The sequence below is a fragment of the Aptenodytes patagonicus genome, chromosome 2 (genome assembly GCF_965638725.1).
Source record: "Aptenodytes patagonicus chromosome 2, bAptPat1.pri.cur, whole genome shotgun sequence".
In the NCBI taxonomy this organism is placed as follows: Eukaryota; Metazoa; Chordata; class Aves; order Sphenisciformes; family Spheniscidae; genus Aptenodytes; species Aptenodytes patagonicus.
In genome coordinates this window covers 61,927,013-61,943,949 of record NC_134950.1, presented here as the reverse complement: position 1 = coordinate 61,943,949, position 16,937 = coordinate 61,927,013, and positions in this window count along the sequence as shown.

Genomic DNA, 16,937 nt, shown 5'->3' with positions numbered 1-16,937 from the left:
TAATAATTACACTCTTTACCTTTTCTCCTCATGGAAGCAATCTATGGGTGAGACAAAAGGGGACACTTTCCCCCACTGCTTCATGTTCCCCTTCTCCTCCAGGCTTGTTACAATAGCTCCTGAGAATTTTGAATATCCTTGGGAAGTTCAAACTAGCATGTTCCTATTGCTGTGTCTCTTGAATGCATTTCAGGTCTTGTTTAAGGTTAAACAACTATTTAAGAATACCATCCAGGGATCTGCCCCGAGGCTGGATAGTTATGAGCCGCAGGGTGTGTGTGATAGTATGGGCAAGTACCTAGGACAGTGAGCACCTCCAATGTTTTGGAACTTCACCTCTGAACAAGTGCAGAATCCTGAAAAACTAGTAAAATATTTGGAAAAAAAAATGCTGACATGCTGGCAATTCCAGAGAGACACAAATAACTGCAATGTGCTGGGGCCCGGCCCATGCCTACTGAGCCCTGTTCAAGACTATGCAGTGCCCTCAAAGGGAAGAGAAGGTCTCTGGATCTGACAACAAAACGACAGGCACTACGGCTACTCCACCCCTGGCGACAGGCACTGTGATTACTCCAACCCCCATGACAGGCACTGCGGCTACTCCAACCCCTGCAACAGGCACTGCAGCTGAACCAGAGAACCAACCCGTGCCGGTATCAGTTGCCCATATACACAAGAAGAAATGTTGGAAGCGAAAGTCAGCTCATTTAGTAAGGGAAGAAACTCTTTCCCTACTAAGGGAAGAAGTGGACGAGACAGACTACTCAGAAGTAGGGCCATCATGAGAACAAGAGGAGGAAGAGGCAGAACTCATAAATGAGGCGGTAACCACCTGATCCCTATCCCTGAGTGAGCTGCGAGATATGCAAAAAGATGCCAGCTGTTGTCCAAGAAAGCACATTGTCACCTGGCTGTTCCAATGCTGGGATAACGGGGACAGTAGCCTGGAATTGGAGGGTAGGGAAGCCAAGCAGCTGGGATCCCTTTCTAGGGAAAGGGGCATTGACAAAGTGATTGGAAAAGGGGCACAAGTCCTCAGCCTCTGGAGGCGACTCTTGTCAGGTGTAACAGAAAGGTATCCCTTCAAGGAAGATCTTATATGTCACCCAGGCAAGTGGACTACCATGGAGAGAGGTATCCAGTACCTGAGGGGATTAGCCATGCTGGAGGTGATTTATGATGTCCTGGACAATGAGCAGCTATCCAAAGATCCAGATGGAGTCAGGTGCACACGACCCATGTGGCAAAGTTGGTACAGAGCGCACCGGCGTCATATGCCAATTCATAGGCAGTGATGATCTGGAAAGACAGAGAAGGAGAAAGGTTATATGAATTCGCTGGCCAACTCCGGCAATACAAAGAAAGTCTCTCTTCCTCCCTATGGGCCTGCGTCTCAGCTGTGGAGAAACTGTCCCAGGAGGTCCAGCAACTCAAAGAGGATATGTCCTACTCCCCACCTGTATGGACCAGTGTTTCAGCTATTAGGAGTAAGTGTTCCTCTGCTCAAGAGAGAGGATATACACACCATGGGTCACCCTGTGGTTTTATCTGCGTGACCACAGAGAGGACATGAGGAAGTGGGATGGAAGATCTACCTCGACCCTAGAGGAACAGGTACGTGAGTTGCAAAGGAAAAACAACCACAAAAGGGGGTTCTTCCAGGAAAATTGCTGCTCCAGTTTCCAGCAGGCAATTCCCCAGACAGAGTAGAAGGGCTGATCTTGCTCCTGATCTTAATAAAGGGACTTCTGATTCATATTTACAAGAAGTAAGTAACAAATACTATGACCAGGACTAGAGGGACCCTGCCTCCAGCCAGGTGGAGGAAAGAAACAACTGGGTTTACTGGACTGTGTGGATTCGGTGGCCTGGCACATCAGACCCACAGAAGTATAAGGCTCTAGTGGACACCAGTGCACAGTGTACCCTAATGCCATCAAGCTGTACAGGGGCAGAACCCATCTGTATTTCTGGATTGACGGGGTGATCCCAACAGCTAACTGTACTGGAAGCCAAAGTAAGCCTAACTGGGAATGGGTGGCAAAAGCACCCCATTGTGACTGGCCCAGAGGCTCTGTGCATCTTTGGCATAGACTCCCTCAGGAGAGGGTATTTCAAGGACCCAAAAGGGTACCGGTGGGCTTTTGGTATAGCTGCCTTGGAGATGGAGGAAATTAAACAGCTGTCCACCTTGCCTGTTCTCTCAGAGGACCCCTCTGTTGTGGGTTTGTTGAAGGTCAAAGACCAACAGGTGCCAATCACTACCGCCACAGTGCACCGGCAGCAATATCGCACCAACCGAGACACCCTGATTCCCATCCATAAGCTGATTCGTCGACTGGAAAGCCAAGGAGTGATCAGCAAGACCCGCTCACCCTTTAACAGTCCCATATGGCCAGTGCGGAAGTCTAATGGAGAGTGGAGACTAACAGTAGACTATCGTGGCCTGAACGAAGTCACGCCACTGCTGAGTGCTGCTGTGCCAGACATGCTAGAACTTCAGTACAAACTGGAGTCAAAGGCAGCCAAGTGGTATGCCACAACTGATATCGCTAATGCGTTTTTCTCAATCCCTTTGGCAGCGGAGTGCAGGCCACAGTTTGCTTTCACTTGGAGGGGCCTCCAGTACACCTGGAACCGACTGCCCCAGGGGTGGAAACACAGCCCCACCATTTGCCATGGACTGATCCAGACTGCACTGGAACAGGGTGGAGCTCCAGAACACCTGCAATACATTGATGATATCATCGTGTGGGGCAACACAGCAGGAGAAGTTTTTGAGAAAGGGAAGGAAATAGTCCAAATCCTGCTGAAGGCCGGGTTTGCCATAAAACAAAGTAAGGTCAAGGGACCTGCACAGGAGATCCATTTTCCAGGAATAAAATGGCAAGATGGACGTCGTCAGATCCCAATGGATGTGATCAACAAAATAACAGCCATATCTCCACCAACTAGCAAAAAGGAAACACAAGCTTTCTCAGGCGTCGTGGGTTTTTGGAGAATGCATACTCCAAATTACAGTCTGATTGTAAGCCCTTCCTATCAGGTGACCCGAAAGAAGAACGATTTCAAACGGGGCCCTGAGCAACGACAAGCCTTTGAACAAATTAAAGAGGAGATGATAGTTCATGCAGTAGCCCTGGGGCCAGTCCGGGCAGGACAAGATGTAAAAAATGTGCTCTATACCGCAGCTGGGGAGAATGGCCCTACCTGGAGCCTCTGGCAGAAAGCACCAGGGGAGACTCAAGGTCAACCACTAGGGTTTTGGAGTTGGGGATAAGGGGAGGATCTTATTTGTTTTGCTTTGCTTGTGTGCGCGGCTTTTGCTTTACCTATTAAACTGCCTTTATCTCAACCCACGAGTTTTCTCACTTTTACCCTTCCGATTCTCTCCCCCATCCCACCAGGGGGGAGTGAGCGAGCGGCTGTGTGGTGCTTAGTTGCTGGCTGAGGTTAAACCACAACAGCAGCATATGAAGGGGTTTGAGCTGCTTCAGAAGTGATTGGCACTGAAGCACAGCTCCTCCTGGCACCCCGACTGCCAGTGCTGGGCTGGATGTTCAAAGGGAAGATCCCCTCTACACATCATGCAACTGATGCTACGTGGAGTAAGTGGGTCACACTGATCACACAACGGGCTTGAATAGGAAACCCCAGTCGCCCAGGAATCTTGGAAGTGATTATGGATCGGCCAGAAGGCAAAGATTTTGGAATATCGCCAGAGGAGGAGGTGATGCGTGCTGAGGAGGCCGCACTGTATAATAAACTGTCAGAAAGTGAGAAGCAATATGCCCTGTTCACTGATGGGTCCTGTCGTCTTGTGGGAAAGCACTGGAGGTGGAAGACTGCTGTATGGAGTCCTATGCGACAAGTGGCAGAAACAGCTGAAGGAGAAGGTGAATCGAGTCAGTTTGCAGAGGTGAAAGCCATCCAGCTGGCTTTAGACATTGCTGACCGAGAAAAGTGGCCAGTGCTCTATCTCTATACTGACTCATGGATGGTGGCAAATGCCCTGTGGGGGTGGTTGCAGCAATGGAAGCAGAACAACTGGCAGCGCAGAGGCAAACCCATCTGGGCTGCCGCATTGTGGCAAGATATTGCTGCCCGGGTGGAGAACCTGGTTGTAAAAGTCCGTCACGTAGATGCTCACATACCCAAGAGTCGGGCCACTGAAGAACATCAAAACAACCAGCAGGTGGATCAGGCTGCTGAGATTGAAGTGGCTCAGGTGGATCTGGACTGGCAACATAAGGATGAATTATTTCTAGCTCAGTGGGCCCGCAACACCTCAGGTCATCAAGGAAGAGATGCAACATACAGATGGGCTCGTGATTGAGGGGTGGACTTGACCATGGACACTATTGCACAGGTTATCCATGAATGTGAAACATGTGCTGCAATCAAGCAAGCCAAGCAGTTACAGCCCCTCTGGTATGGACGACGATGGTTGAAATATAAATATGGGGAGGCCTGGCAGACTGATTATATCACACTCCCACAAACCTGCCAAGGCAAGCGCCACGTGCTTACAATGGTGGAGGCAACCACCGGATGGCTGGAAACATATCCCGTGCCCCATGCCACTGCCCGGAACACTATCCTGGGCCTTGAAAAGCAAGTCTTATGGCGACATGGCACCCCAGAAAGAATTGAGTCAGACAATGGGACTCATTTCCGAAACAACCTCATAGACACCTGGGCCCAAGAGCACGGCATTGAGTGGGTGTATCACATCCCCTATCATGCACCAGCCTCTGGGAAAATTGAACGATACAATGGACTGTTAAAGACTACACTGAGAACAATGGGTGGTGGGATGTTCAAACATTGGGACACACATTTGGCAAAGGCCACCTGGTTAGTCAACACTCGGGGATCTGCCAATCGAGCTGGCCCTGCCCAGCCAAAACTTTTACTACTGTAGAAGGGAATAAAGTCCCTGTAGTGCACATAAAAAATATGCTGGGGAAGACAGTCTGGGTTATTCCCGCCTTAGGTAAAGGCAAACCCATCCGTGGGGTTGCTTTTGCTCAAGGACGTGGGTGCACTTGGTGGATAATGTGGAATGATGGGGAATTCTGATGTGTACCTCAAGGAGACTTGATTTTGGGTGAGAATAGCCAATGAATTGAATTGTATGATATTAATTATTATGTAAAAATGTATATCATCACTTCTATGGTGGCTATATGCCATATCAATAGTATTACAGTAAGAATCTCCCAGATTAATGAAGAATGAACTTTGACGAAACCGAGTAAAGTGCAGCGATGATAGAATTGGACAAGTGTAGCGGTGGTGGAACCAGAACTGGCTTCAGAGTGCAACAATCCAACACCACACACCATCTCTCCTGCCCTGAAGGACTGTTATGACAGATGGAGCCCAAAGTCATGGACTAAATGAACTCAATGGACATTGTATAGGGATGGCCCAGAGACTAAGGGAATGATATCTGTGTGTATACATCAAAATACAGGAGAAGTGGTGGTGATTAATTGGGATGTATTGGAAAGTGTGAGACCTGGGCATGATGTAGATGGTATAGAATAAGGGGTGGATACTGTCCTGGTTTCGGCTGAGATAGAGTTAATTTTCTTCCTAGTAGTTGGTACAGTGCTGTGTTTTGGATTTAGGATGGAATAATGTTCATAACACACTGATGTTTTTGTAACTGCTGAGCAGTGCTTACACAGAGTCAAGGCCTTTTCCTGCTTCTCACACTGCCCCACCAGCAAGTAGGCTGGGAGTGCACAAGACGTTGGGAGGGGACACAGCTGGAACAGCTGACTCCAACTGGCCAAAGGGACATTCCATACCATGTGATGTCATGCTTAGTACATAAACTAGGGGAAAAGCTGGCCAGCTGCTTGGGAACTGGCTGGGCGGTCAGCGGGTGGTGAGCAATTACATTGTGCATCACTTGTTTTGTATATTCTTTTATCATTATTATTATTTTCCTTTTCTGTCCTATTAAATTGCCTTTATCTCAACCCACAAGTTTTACCTTTATTTTTTCAATTTTCTCCCATCCCACTGGCAGGGAGTGAGCAAACAGCTGCGTGGTGTTTAGCTGTCTGCCGGGTTAAACCACAATACAGCCACTGTGGATCTTCAGTCTGCTTTAACCCTAATTCCATTCTTACCTGGGAGATGTAAAACAAAGAATTTCAAATTCAGGTATGGGCCAAGTTTGCCTTACAGGTCTTGTTAGGACAGCTCTGTCCCCCATAATGGAGTAGCCCAGCTCCTCTGTGTAGCGGCAGTAGCAGACAACAATCTCTAAGCAGTACTGCCTGGTCTCCCATGGAGCAGCAAGTGAAGATCCATTTTGTTTTGTTGAGGTTTTTTTTCTCCTGCAGAAGGGATGTCAGTGGAATTACTTTAATAGACTAATTATTCAGTACAGAGATATATTTAGAAAGGAAAGTGTGTGATCCTGCAGTGTGTTCTTGATCGTGCCCAGAACTGAGGGCCTTTGTGTCAATGTTTTGTTGCTATGACTGGTGCAAGTGTTCCCTGAAGGCCATGCTCCAGGTGCCCTGCAGACCGGCTGGTTTAGGTACCAGTTATTGCATCAGGTTTCATCAGGTTTTCGATAGAAAAGAACTGATGTTATTAGTTGACATGAAAGGCTGGCAGTCTAGATCTAGAATTTTAGCTGCTTACATATTACAACAACTTTGCTAGGGAAACTATAACACAGGCTGTTCAAAACTATTGCCAGTGCTCATCACTTGCACATGTCTCTGCCGCAGCAATTGTTAGCAATCTATCAGCCCTGGCATTTCACTTTAGAGTTACAGATGATATTCTTAGCCATGGAAAAAAAAATAGATGCTGCAAGTGAGCTATTATATTTGAATGAGACACTTTTGGTTTTAAAGACGGAGAATGCACTGTAAGAGAGATTTTTTGTTGTTGTTGCCTAAGCTATTGATATAGACGTACGTTGTTATGGGTATTAGTTTTATTACTTTATCCAAACAATGTTATCTATGTTGTGAGATTAAAAAGTACAATACACGAGAAACAGACCGATAACGATGAAAACCAATTGTGGTTGAGTGACCAAAAGCAAATTTGGTTAAATTAGTAGTGATGATGAAACAGATGGTATGTACCTACAAGCACCATCCAATACTACACCTCTTAAATTACTTTTAAAACTGTCTTTAAGTATTAACTTTGGGTTTTCTGGAAAAAAATTAATCTCCAGTCCAGGCATGTTTACTCAGTGGATGAGTGAAACATTGCAAATGAATAGGATGTGCAGGTATATTAAGTGTTTTTAAATCTTTGCTAGATGAAGACTTTGAAAAAAAGTGGCCAAATGAAGCATACTGCCAGTGAAATCTTTGTCTTTAAATTGAACAAAGTCAAATGGTGGGGGAAGGGCAGGCACATAAAGGAGAATACTTAATTATTCTGTCCCTCAGGTTTGTCCTGGCTGCCACTCAGATAACCCACAATCTACTGTTCCACAATCTACTGTTTTGTTTTTTTTTTTTAAGTAATCTTACAAAAACATGAGCGTAATTCTCCACATGTCAGGGAAGTTATTCCAGTGGTGAATGTGTCTCCGTTTTTTTCCCCATTGACACTAGTTTATGCATTTGAAGCAGGTGTGTAATTTTAGAACAGCCTTACAGAAACACAACACAGTCCTGCTAGCATAACTTCATTGGCTCCAATTGACTTATGTCGAGGGTGGATTTTAGTACAGGTTCTTTTATTATTTTTTCAGTTAATAACAGTCTTCATAACTTAAGCAGGTGCACACACTTTGCAAGTACATTTCCAATGTAGTTTTGGTGCTAGTTTCTTTACTTTTAGTATTGAAAGGACTCCCACGTTTTCATGTCTTCAGGGAAAAAAATTTCTTTCAAAGTTTGTATTTGACATAAAATTTTTGATTGAAACAGCAGGGTTACACAGAACGTTCCTCAAGGCCATAAATTTTATACTTGTATCTTTGTTGGAAACTTGCATCATACCGCATTATTAAATAATATATACGGTACAAAAATTAGATTTTATTAAACCTTCTTTATCCTATCTTCAGATATTGCCGACAAGAAAGCGCCTTACACACACTGTTGGATTTTCATCCCTGTTAAGCCCATATATATACATAATTGTTAAGTCCATAGATATACAATTATATTACCCTTCATTTGCTGTTCTGTATGTTTTTTACTGAAAAGGTGTTATATAGAAGATTTCACATACTAACTGCTCTGCTAAAAATCAAACTAGTTCTTATTTCACCACTACCATGTGAAAGCTCAATGACATACCAAGACATCATACAAGTTGATTAACAACCTAAACAAGCATAGACATTTAGGCAATAGAATCTAAGTTATCACATGAAACTTCTCTTATGTAGTTCTGTTTAATTTCTAATACATTTGAGTATTACTGATAAGTGTGAAATGCTATTTTAAAACAACTTTTGTTCAAACAAAGATCTAAGAGAAATGTTGGCTGCCTACCATTTTAAGATTTGATCTTTTTATCTTGGCTGAAGTGATTTTTATGGTATTTTTGTATGAGGAGAGTTCCATGCAAAAGTATTACACAAGGAGATAACAAAATAAGATTTGGGTACTTTGACTGTTACAAAACAGAAGTTCATCATGAAATGATCTCGAATTGTGTTGTACTGAATGTCAGGGTGCCTTTTATTGAGAAAAGAGGAGAGAAGTGTTTACTTGTTTACAGTAGCTGTCCAGATGTGCCCCAAATTAAGACAAAACAGAAAGAGGTACTTCTTTAGTGTGTATACCTCTGTGCATCTCAATATGACTTGCCAAAACTGCCAGTCCTGATGCTGTAGAATTATTTTGTGAATTATACACTCCTAGATCACAAATACTATCAGTTGATTAATTTTCCAGTTCCAGGTTTTACTCGATTCTTGCTAAAAATTTTACTTATATCTTCAGGAGATTTTCAGAGGATGCAATGAATGAAATCAGAGCATAACATTTAATTAAGAAAAAGCAAACCCACTTTAGCCCACTGTCTTAAATGTGCTATATACATTATAGTAGGGTACAATTTAATCATAACAGTTTAATGAGAAGCATATTATGTTTTCTGGTAGTTGTCCACATTAAAGACCAGGAAAAAATAACAGTATTACAGCACAGTATTTTTACAACAATTTTCTTGACATTAAGTATTTCTTCTGCATTCTGCTGCTGATCATATATTACATAGAGTCTTCATTCTGCACAACCAGTAGTTAAGCACAGAAGCAGTTATGCATATAGTCATGTATATATACAGATACTCAGTGCAAACGAGTAACTTTGATCACATAGATAAATAACACAATTAAGAGGCAAATTACAGTTTCCAGCATTAATTTCAGCCTGTCCATATGTAGAAACCGTATGGTGGTATATAAAACATTTATGCTTATTATACTCAAAAAGCCCAATAAAATCAACCTACGGTATTTAACAGCAGAGTATAAACACAACACATGGCTGTAGGAAACTAGCTGTTTATAGCACTTTTTACTTAATTTGTCCCTGGGGTTTGCTTAAAGGTATTTGCAGAATATTAAAATGACCTCCCTAGACCATGAGGGTGTGGATATAAATGAGAATTCTTTTGATTGATTAGTCAATTACCACAAAGTACTGTAGTTTATACCCTGCATATTAACAGGCATGTTATTAGGAGACGGAGAGAATTAAAAAGCTACAAATACATCAAATGGAATAAGTATGCACAGTTAAATAAAAATAGTTTTTGGAAGTCATATTCTTCTGGTTTGCCATGTATATTTTGTGGTTTGGTGAGAGAAGGATGTTTATTTGCTTATTTACTTATTGCAGTGTTTGCCACCTTTGCTTTCATTTCATTCCTTCTGACTCTTCTGTTTTTTTTTTCTACTTAGCTTGCATCTTTGCATCAGTGCCTGTGGTAGTACTCTGATAACTGATGCAATCCACGGGCTTTTTTTAACAAGATGCAAATGCATGGATAGAGTGCCACTACTGCAACTTCACACAGCTCTACGGCCAGTTTTATGTTAAAAGTCTTTTCCTTGGGCCAAGTACCAGTTATCCTTGTGAAGACAGTGACTTTTCTAGCAGTGGTGCCTGTGATGCCAAGCAAGTGCATAAGTCAATAACTTTAATGTTGTCTTCATTATTTTATAGATCTAAATAAGGAATAAGTGACTAGTTCAGATTATATTCACCCCAATTTTCCTTTTAACAAGCATGGACTCCTTAAAATTGTGAGATATTTGAAAGTATCATATAGTTTTTTAATCCTTTGAGCACATTCTACGTGTTTGGGAACTGGACCCCACTTATCATACCAGGACACAGATGACTGTTAAAGAAGTCACACAAGCTTGTTGCAGCTGGAAACTTGTCTTCTTGATATCTAGGGAGAGGCTGATTCTGTAATATTTTTGTTATGGATTTCTAGATCATAAAAATAATGATAAATTTTGAGAAATCTTGCTTTGAACAGTTAGTGGAAATTAACGTCCAAAACTTTTGAGATCAACCCACTAAAGAACACCTACCCTTAGAAATAAAATTAAAATTAAGAGAAGCCCCTGAAGTCAATTCTACCCTCAGATAAACACAGAAAATATTATTGGCCTGGAAATCTAGTAGAGATAGATAAATATACTTTTCTTTTTTTTGTGTACACGTTGTGCAGTGTAATAGCTGTTTATTGTGAGTGTGGCTGCATATAATTTTCAGACTAATTTAGTTAAAACAGAAGTCAGTGGGTAAATAATATTTACAAAACATGTTTTTGAATTCTTATATTACTGTCTCCTTTTAAAGTAGAATATTATTATTAATTTAGTGAGATTACTTGTTATTTACAATATCTGCTCATCTTCTAAGCAGAGTGATTTTAAACAACATAGAGTTGAATAGATTATTTTATATTTAATTTTGACTTGACATGTATATTTATTATTTGGAAAACTAGCTGTACATTTACCATGGTTAAAATACTTTGATGTGATGAGGCACTAACACAGGATTTCTTTCTCTCTCATATGTACTTTCACTTGTGTTATTAAAAAAAAAAAAAAACAAAAACCCCATAATCCTACTGCAGTCCGTGCCAAACACAGGCTAAGATTAAATACACTCCTTTGGAAAAATGCCAGACATTTCAGATTTTACAAGGTCAGGTTATAGAAGCTCTTCAGTGGTAAAACAACATGAAAATGCTGTTTTCACTTATGGGAATATATTTGTAACTCCAAACAAAGAACGAAATACAATTTAGAACACCATCTCAATATGCATTTTCAAATATGAAAACTAAATCAAAGTGCCTGATCAAATCTAGAGAACCAGATGAATTATTATGAAGAACAAATCCTGCTACATCGGCTGCAATAAAAGGTGAATATTAGCCAATTCAAGAACTGCACAAATATACTTTCCTACTAACCAGCTCTTCCACACCACCTAGTGCCTAACCCGGATTATGCATTTCCTTGTGATGTACATCCTGAAGTGTAAAATGTCAGTCAGAGCTATAAAGGCACGTTAGCCAAGGAGCCGAGCAAATTACTTGTGGTCTGGAATACCCCTGTAATTTAAGTCTTATAATGCCTACATGGCATATGTTTTGGATTTGAAAAATATGTCAGCTAGCCTGAATTCTCCGAGCAGCAGCACCATGTTGTTAGTGCCCCACCACCCTTGTTTATTTTGCTCGCGCTGTGTCTTGTCATGAAAACATGTCATGTGGACATTCTGTTCCTTCAAAAGTATTCAAGATCTGTTCAGCTCACAAGCATTTAACCCCTAAAGCATTGCTTGCTTTTTAAATTAAGTGTCTTTTTCATATGTTAGAGAGCTTTATAATATAGGCGGGCAACATACTCATTCACTGTTCAGTGATCAGTGCCAGTCTGGCAGAAGAATTGGTTTGAGCTGCTTCCTTCTCAAACTGCTGGTGCAAAAGAGTAGCAAGAACTGACCATCCTCTGCTTCATACAGAAGCTCAGTCCTAAAATCACAATCCTCACAAATACATTTATTTACAAGCAAATCTGAAAAAGGGTGTAATTAAAAGGTTAAGCTTGTCTTTACATTGTTCTATACTAATGCTTGGAGAAGCCCTGCAAGTCATTAACACCATTGATCAGGAGGGGCAACTGTTGTTGAGCAACCGATGTTTCTATTTGTTGTGGTTATTCCTTCTCTGACAATATTTAGAGAAAAATGTTAGACTCAGTACATCTCATGACTATTGTATAGTAAACTTAAAATTCGGCAGAGTATTGTCCATTGAGAGTGAAAACATTTTTTATCCTTGTGATATCACAACTATTGTGATAGAATTTTTTTCCACCCTAAAATAGAAAAGTTTTCACAAGGAAGCACATTGATTCCTAAGTTATAATGATTATGTGTGTTTGGGTTTTGGGGTCAATGTTTTTTTTTCACCCACCTTGTGTCTTTTTATACTTCTACCAGACCTTGGAGGTTTTGCCTGAAGTTTTGAACAATGCATATGTTCCTGAGACTTGCTTTTCTGTGGACAAATAGCAAGTCCTTCCATCCTTCCCTAATGCTGATCTTTCATAAGAGACTAAATGGTGATCAGCACCCCGCTGAGCAATACTTTATTCAATAAGTGTCTAATACGTTTTTTACTAAGTTGCTGAATTGGAAATAACAGGAACCCAATCTCCATAAATTGACCTTTTAGTTTCAGCTAAGAAGCTATCTGCTGAATAATGATTATAAATAAAGAAACCCCAAGAAAAAGAACAACAAGCAGAAGCAAGAGAACAGCAAGGTGGGGCTGCTCCATGAGGTAAAACGTAAAGAAGAGCCAATGGTGACAGCGAGGCAGGGAGGACGATGTCCTCACCAGCAAGGGTGCAGTCCGGCAGTACCTGAGCAAGGAGGACAGAGCAGGACCAATGAGAGGAGACAGGTTTGGGTGACAGCCCTGTGATGGCCATGCAATTCTGCAGTGACAAAGCAGGTCCAAGGCCAAACCAGTAAGCCACGCCGGCAAAGCAAAGGGTCAGCAAGATAAGGAAGCAAAGTACAAGAATACCCATGGCGTAGCGCAGAGAGGGTGCAGGGCTGAGGGCTGCAGAGCCTCTTGGTGTATTCAAGACCCTAACAACAAAGGCCAAACTTACCTTGGAGTGAACCAAATCCATATTCAGATGTTCTAGTGAGATACGAAAAAGTTGGGGGCGAGAAGGGGAGAAGGGCTTTGCTTGGCACGGCATGTTCCACTTCTCATGTTGAATATTTATAAAGAAACCAAGAAAGCCGATTTCCCAGAAATGTCAGTGCTCATGCTACTCCTCTTTTACACAAAAAAGCAGGTGGTGCAGCATATGTGTATGATGTGTGAGTTCCAACTTTCAGCTCCTTCTCCTCTGTTACATAATTTAAGGCTACATTTCCTACCTCCTAGGCTGTTCCCTGGTATGTCATACAGAATAAGAAAAGGTATGTAATGGTGTTAGATGACCTGGTGTCAGCAGCATGGCAAAAAATGTGTCATCTTCATCAGGTAACTTGGCCTGTTCCTCTAGACTCACTGATTCATGAATTTTGATGACGTTTGAGAAAAAGAATAATTTCCTCGTCCTTAGAAGTCCACAGCCACTTTAAAAGACTGCTTAGTGGTGGTGACCATTCCAGCTAGATCACTTTATTAATCCAAGAAGCTTTGGTATTCTCACAGGCAATGCCCTTCCACGAGCTTAAATAAAAGCTTCAGCTAACAAGCCAAGCCCCCTAATTTTAACTTTCAGGACAGTATTTTCAGTGGAAAATTATAATATAAACAGACAAACTGCCTTAAAAGATATAAAAAAACTTAAAGTGTGTATTGATACTGACATTTTCAACACTCGCAGATTCTCTTATTCATGTTTTCTTTAGAGATTTTTTCCTTCATTCCTGCTAATGAATGACTTTTGCTCTTATTTACAGTTGGCCTCTTTAATATATAAAAACACATGTGTAATGAATTGCAAGGACCTTAATTTGCATGTTTAACTGCTGGTCTTGGGGATCTTAAATAAATAAAAGACCTAGCATTCTCATCCTAAATAAGTCAAGGAGTCCAATTCTCACTTAAATTAAGTTATTCACTACCTCTTAAGGAGAATGGGATATTTCACAAATTAAATTCATGTAAACACTTTTAATAATTTTTTATTTGCTTTAGATGGTATCTGTATGCCTAATATTATTGAAAACCAGAAGAGACGGAAGAAGGGGACTTCTTTAAAAACCCCTTTTGCTATCTATCTGAATTTCATTATTTTTTAACTTCTTTTAAAAAAATATCTGTCAAAAGCTAACTGAAGGATGCACAAGTTAAAAAATATACTTGTCAAAATAAAATGAGGTTTCTAGGTCTCTTCCAGGAAATGTTAGCAAATAAAAAGGTGACATATCATCACTATGTGGTTTTGTACAGAACTCTCAGATAAAGGCAATTCATAGTTCAGTCAAAAAATTTAAAAGAAAAAAAAAGAGAAAGAGAAGAGAAAGAGAAGAGAAGAAAAGAGAAGAAAGGAAAAGAGAAGAAAGGAAAGGAAAGGAAAGGAAAGGAAAGGAAAGGAAAGGAAAGGAAAGGAAAGGAAAGGAAAGGAAAGGAAAGGAAAGGAAAGGAAAGGAAAGGAAAGGAAAGGAAAGGAAAGGAAAGGAAAGGAAAGGAAAGGAAAGGAAAGGAAAGGAAAGGAAAGGAAAGGAAAGGAAAGGAAAGGAAAGGAAAGGAAAGGAAAGGAAAGGAAAGGAAAGGAAAAGAGAAGAAAAGAAAAGAAAAAAGAAAAAAGAAAAAAAGAAAAAAGAAAAAAGAAAAGAAAAAGAAAAGAAGAGAAAAGAAAAGAAAAGAAGAGAAAAGAAAAGAAGAGAAAAGAGAAAAGATAATGCTGTGCTCGTTGCTATGATTTATTGGAATGATTTATATATGTTGCAGCGTTCTACAAATACTAAATACATTTAGAAATCTATTCAGTGAATGTGACTTAATAGCTTTGATTAGCCTAATCTTCCTAAAGAAAGGTCTTTAAATAAAAATGTATGGAAAAAATAATGGCTGGTTTATTACTGCAGAGTCTGCTACAAATTTATTTTAGTAGAAAATCCCGATGCCATAAACTATACTATTTGGCACACACCACTAATACAATCCTAATCTTGTAATAAATCAGAGCAATATTGACAGAAGTACCTAATCTCATATATTATAGTACAACATCTGACTTTTTTCTGATTTATTTTACTAAGTAACTGTTTCCATGGACATGTTGCACAAGAATGTGCTGTTGTATGCTATACACATTTCCCTATTAACATCTGTCACAATTTCAGATCATTGAATTTTAATGAACACTGATAAAACAGAATCTTTGATGGCTTCACAAGGAAAGAAACCTGCTTTCCCAACAATAGTTCTCTTTATTTCTGTGGTCAAATTTTCCCTTTTTCTTGGTCTTTCCAATATTTAACTCTTCAAGGAAGAATGCAGATTTGCCTTTTTTTTGGAGGGCACAGTCCTCTTCAATTTTAAATTTAATTTAATTTTTTCACATTTTATTTTAAATCAATGTGCACATGTATGTCTCTAACAGATTAGAGTTATGTCAGTAGCTTCTGGAACTGACAATTTTTTTTATATTTCTTAATTCTCTTATTGCTGGAAGAATCAATGAAATTTTATGAAGATTAAATTATTTCATTCAGAAAGTGCTTTTGAAGAAAATCTCGTCATAGGTGAACTCAATAAACGGTTCATTTTCTTAAATGATAAAATCTACTATGAATATATTGCTTTGGATGAAAATTTGTCCTGGAGTTTAATACGTTTCCAGTAAGAACTGTAACTGATCACATCATAAAGCATTTCCCATCTACTAGTAGCAGAGAATCTGGAACCACTGATGTAAACACACATTTTTAACAGTAAAAGTGGATCCCACAGGGTGTTTGCTTCCAGTTACAACCTGTTACAGCTTGATGTAACCTATCTACCCACTTGTATATGTAAAGATCTGTGTGTGCACTTACTGTATTAATAGGTCTGAAAGTTGTGTAAATAAGCAAAGTGATTATAAGTGTAATTGCAGGAATAGACATATATGGTTTCACTACTTACCCTCAGGCAGCAACTGATGTTTGGGTTTTGTATCACCTACAGATATATTTCTATCCCAAAAACATGTGAAAAAACATAGCAATATCAAGTAGACACTAATTTTGAAGGTATTGCAGACAAAAATCCTAAAATATACACCTGTAAGATCACGAAGCATATGTTCAGACATTTGCCAAGGTATAGTTTCCTGTCATGCCTAATCCAATATAACCTTGAGATGCTGCCCAGTCTTTTTCCCTCCCCCTCCCCTGTATCGTCTGTCTTTATGCAGCTTCCCTGAAGGATGAGTTGGTTCAGCTCACTGATGACAGAAACTACATTTCTCAGCATGTAGGAGGGAAGAGTGGATTAATTTTCTATCAGATGAGTGAATCAGCCAACTCATCCTGTGGGCTCAAGCTTGCAAGTGAAAAGATAGGAGTGTGTAGATGGTAAACAGGATCTTTCAGTAGCTGTCTGAATTCAGATGCAGTGAAAAACTGTCCTTGTTATTCTGCAGCTGTGAATCCAAGAACACGTGTAAGATTACCTGGAAAATCTTCAGCAGAAATCACACTACCAAGCAGTTTATTCATGCACAAAAGGTTTTTTATATTTGCATTTTATATACATGGAATTACATGTACCACATATACCACATTTGTGACCCAAGTCTGAAGTCTCCACTTTGGCCGGGTGGCATGCTGCTCAAGCACTTATGACAACACAGTTAGTCACAACTCAGCAATAAGGTAGCAGACACCAAGTTTGTCTTTTAGCTGGCAATTGCTTCTGTGTAACTTCTT